Here is a 4,915-nt window from a genome sequence, read left to right as displayed (position 1 = left end):
TTCTATATCTATATAATTATATAGAATTATAAGTCTATAAATAGTCATTCCCATGAGGCCATTTTTCTTGTGGAGTAAAAGATATTTTAACGTATTGACTTAAAATCTTTCCTAATACTAAAAAAACACCTTGGTCAGGAAAATTCTATCTCTACCTATACAGTGTATCTAGTCATCTTGCACATAGCTGATAAGATTGCCAGCTCCTGGGATCATGATAATTCATGAGCAAAACAATAACAACAAAAAGCATTTGTCAGTCAGCTGGATGGCTTTGCTAGAAGAATGATTCTTTTTTTGAGAGTTGTATGTGATACGGTGTGGTGTGAGTAGTGTGATGTGTGAGGTCTATACACACATATATGTATAATTGTGCATGCTTGTGTATATGCATGAGGAGGTCAGGAGAAACGCCACATGCCTTCATCTATCACTCTCTATATCCTCTATTCGACAGGGATAGGCTGATTGGACCTCAAGTTGCCAGGTCTCCTGTTCTCCATCGAATCCCAGTGCTGGGGAAATAGGAACACATGACCATGCTCAGGAACTCTGGTCCTCATACTTTTATAGCACATATTCCTCATCTCCTAAGCTTGAAGAATGATTCTTAAAAGCAGCTAACTTTTCATCTAAGATACCCCTGTAGAAAAACTTATTCTGACACTACCAAGGTGTTTGGGCAGAATATCTCAGGACTCTTGGGATAGGTTTATTAGCTAATACCGCTGTCTGATTGTGTGGTATTGTGAAATGCTGGGCTTGGTTATCAGTCAATTAAACAAAGACAGAGACCTAGAGCAGGAGTGGGGATCATGAAGAGGAAACAGCACTGAGAGGGGATTCTGTCTAATGTGTACTTTTGTTGAGAACAGGCCGGCAATCCTGAATCACAAAAGTAATGGCAGAAGAAGAGGGATTCAATTGATGAAGAAAATAGTAGGACAACACTCCAGGTATCCTGAAGAACTTCAAGATTCTTGTTGAACTTTGATGCTGCTAGACCATGGTGAGAAGCACTAATTTTGGCCTAGTGGAATAGAGTGAAGTAAAGTCAATGAAACAATCTCTGTCTGCATCCACTAAGCATGTTCTGATGCCATCATAACTATTTAAAATGGATATCATTGTGATTCCATTCTCTACATAAGGGCAATGAGATCTTTCCAATACCAAAGCCTTTGAAATAACAGAGCTAAGATATGAAAACAGTACATTGAGTTCTAGTCTATGCACTGAGATAGTTTTGCATGTGTTTCTAAACTAAGAGTGTGTGACTCACCTTTTAGCATATAAACTCTTGGCTTCCCAGTCATAAAATCTCTTTATATATAATGACTGTGTTTTGCATATTAGGTGCCAATCATTGTTGTATATTCTTAACTACTCATGAAGGAAAGCTATTTATTACTCCTGTTCCATAAAGAGGACATCATTTACATACACACACGCACACACTACACACACGAATACTTGTAGCCAATTTCTTTTCTTCCTTCCTTCCTTCCTTTTAAAAAAGCTGCTAACCATCTGGAGGAAGACCTCCTTGGGCTAGGGTCATTTTCGTATCTTTAAAAATTCCTGACTAGGTAAAAGATGTGCCAAGTCCATAAATGACCCTTCTCAGATCTCAGAGGCACACAGTGCTGACGGGAGAAGCTGAGTCAAACAGGAACAGTAACAGAGGTGAAGAAAAGCATGTGTTTATATATGTATGCATGCACATGTCTATATCTAGCTATCCCCCTGCCGTCTATCTGCCTGTCTATCTCTCTATTATCTATCTCTTGGTTTTACGAATTGTAAGATTGTCATGGGTAATTATCCTATAGTAGATTTCTGCTTACTCTTGGAACTTCAGTGTAAGTCTGTAGTTAGTACACACACACACACACACACACACACACACACATACACACACCCCTACACGTGTTTGTACAATAACTATGAGATCACTTGCAGTAAACTCAATCTTTGCCTTTCATTTCTGCTCAGTTTAGCCACCAAGCCGATGTCTCTGGATGAGTCTCAGAAATCTTATGAGCTGCAGCGAGGCTCCTTCATGTGAAGCTCATGACTGCACAGTTCTCAGGAAATGACAGCTCTGGGCATCGCTGAAGTGGTATGGATAGTACCATGCCACATTCAACGTCACTGACACAGGGGCCTTTGTTCATGCTGGAGACTGGGATCCCTTAGGTCACTGTAGAATAGCTCCCTAAACATTTCTCTGAATAGAGGATGGGCACGGTTAACAAGGTTAAGGAGCCATCTTTTGTGGGGCTGTTGGAAGGTCTTCCAGCAGGAGTAAGCTTCCATTCTAGCATGGCTGCCTGACTGTCAGCCTTCTTTGTTTCTATCTAGGTGCCAGCTTCTAGTTCGCCATGCTTCCCTTTCTTTCAGCTACAAGCCATCTGGCAGAAAACCTACCGGGGCTAGGGTCATTTTTGTAAATTTAAACTTGCTGTTTAGGTGAAAGATTTTTATCAAGCCCATGAATGACCCTACTCAGATCTCAGGCGCATGGCTGTGCCTCTGAGGTGGTGCCTTCTCGGTAAAGAAGCTGAGTCAAACCGAAGGAACAACAGAGGCAAAGAGGAGCATGTTCCAGCTACAAAATGGGGCCGAGAAATACAGATCTGCCCAATTATAATTCAAACAAAAACAAGTGAGAAAGTGTTGTTGTTGAGGCTCTCTTGGCGGCGGAGCATCTGGGCTTTGCATGCATGCATGCATAATTAAGCTTCAGGCAGCTGCAGGCAGCTGCAGGCTTCTGCAGTGCAACAGGGCAGGCAGGATATCATAATACACAGTAGGATGCATATCGGCGGAACTCTTTTTAAATTCCCATGAATGCTACGATAAAAAGGCACCAGCAAAAGTTAGACAGCATTCAAGACATCAGTGCATTGTGATCCAGGTCACTAGGAAAACAATGGAAACCGACCTGGTTTCCCTTCATTGTTCTGCTACCTCTGCACAGAGGAGAGCAACATCGCCGACTTTGTCTTAAAATACACTCGCTCAGAAGATCAAAGGATCAATGAACAGTTAAGCAACTTTCAAGGCACCATGGGAAGAGAAAAAAAATGTCTGCTTTATTTTGAAAGAGAACAGAGAAAATCACACACATGCATTGGGGTATGGTGATATGCAGATGGTTAGTTTGCAGAAGAATTAAATATTCATGGGAGATACAAATCTCCCCCATTAGATTTTTTGATACATATGAAGCCTTGTGATCAATGCCCCTTGTGTTTTCACAATAGACAGGCCCTGTTCTCTGTACAGATGTTCCTGACACTGATTCCAGCCTATGACATCACAGTCCACAGCAGAACTGTCCTTTGAGGGCCTAAGGCAGGCAGGACCAGGGAGATCTTCAGAGGGGCTGGGGGCAAAGTCCACAGTGCTTGCTTCGCAGGTACAGGTACAGCCAGGTACAGGGCTGTAATACAGTGCCAGTTCTTTCATCACTCACCTTTGTTTGACGGGGAGTTAAGAAGATTGGGGGCTGGGGCTTTAATCTCATTAAGCACACAAGGGTGACAACTGGAAAGGCCGGAAGTGCCCCACTAGGGTAGGATGGGCATTGTTTCATGGAGCAGATTTCTTATATCTAAAACTCCACATATCTGCCTTCTTCTTGCTTTCTCCTGCAGCTCATGTGCCAACTCACACAGACAATAGGATTATAAGACGGGTTTTGTTGAGGGGCAAAGATGAAAAAGCTGGTCTTGCTCCTTATAGGAGGCTGGAATCAAGACTTTATTAGACTGGGATCAGCTGGATGAATGAATGAAAGACTAAACCTGCTTCCAAGAAGCTATTAAGAAGGTGGGAACACTACACCACCAAGACCTTCAGATTCCAACCTGATTCCAAATTTAGCTCATTTCCATGGGGTTACAATATGCACTATACTGATTGTATTTGTTGGAATCCTCTGCTTTAAACAGTGGAGTAATTATATTCATTTTTTTTCTCCCAAGCTTTAGGAATACATTGTCCATAGAAGATGAGGAATTGATGGAGGCCCAACAGCTGCAGCTCTCTGTTGGCACTTGGGCAATTGGGTTTGAATACCACAGACAGCTGTTTGAAGTGTTTCTGTGCACTGTCCTAGACCCTAACTTTTTACAATTCTGTCATTGCCACTGTTCACAAATGAGTTTTAACTTAATCCAACTTAGATTTGAAGCATTTGTTTTCTGGGTGAACATGGAAGTATAGATAGATCTTTAAGATGATGATGCTATTTCTTTTGGATATGGTCTCAGAAGCAACAGTAGTTCTTTCTTGTTTTGTATTTGTAATGTGGAGGTGGTGGTGGTGGTGGTGGTGGTGGTGGTGGTGTGGTAGTGGTGGTGGTGGTGGTGTGTCTCTCTGTAGTCTGTGTTTTCGTCTGGCTAAAAAGTCCAGGTTTACCATTACTTATTTATCATTCTCCTGCTCTAGCCTTTTGAGTACTGGGACTGTAGGTATGGACTACCAAAGCTGATCCAAACAAGTCTATTTGAGGTGGAAGCCTCCATTCATGTTCCCTTAACAACTACTCTTTTACTGTTCCATCAATAGTGTGCAAGTATTTCCTTTCCTCTATGTCTTTGCCTACACTATCTTTTGACCCTTTCCTAATTGCCTTCTAAGCTAAGATGAAGGAATTCCTTCTCATGCCTCTGCCTTGAATTTCCCTTATAAAGGCATAGGTTGAGTAGGTTTTCAGGTACCTGCTGGTCATTCAAATGTCTTCTTTTGAAAACTAAATTTTTTGCCCATCTTTTATTACAGTTGTTTTCTGCTGTTGAGTCATGTGAGTTCATAAATAGATATCAACTCTTACTGGATTTATAGTTTGTAAATACTTTCTTGTGTTTCCATGGGTTGTCTTGGGATTTTGTTGATTGTTTTCCGT

The 4,915-nt window shown here is 41.6% G+C and overlaps 1 long non-coding RNA gene across 1 annotated transcript; it reads left to right on the top strand.

The window, feature by feature from the left end:
- The first annotated feature begins 3,350 nt into the window (after positions 1-3,350).
- LOC116087658 lies at positions 3,351-4,188 on the top strand. The gene is made up of 2 exons (XR_004117546.1): positions 3,351-3,424; positions 3,993-4,188. It is a non-coding gene; the product is annotated as an uncharacterized LOC116087658 (long non-coding RNA).
- Positions 4,189-4,915: the final 727 nt, after the last annotated feature.

Source organism: Mastomys coucha, unplaced genomic scaffold (assembly GCF_008632895.1).
Source record: "Mastomys coucha isolate ucsf_1 unplaced genomic scaffold, UCSF_Mcou_1 pScaffold13, whole genome shotgun sequence".
In the NCBI taxonomy this organism is placed as follows: Eukaryota; Metazoa; Chordata; class Mammalia; order Rodentia; family Muridae; genus Mastomys; species Mastomys coucha.
This window is presented reverse-complemented; position numbering and strand designations above follow the sequence as displayed.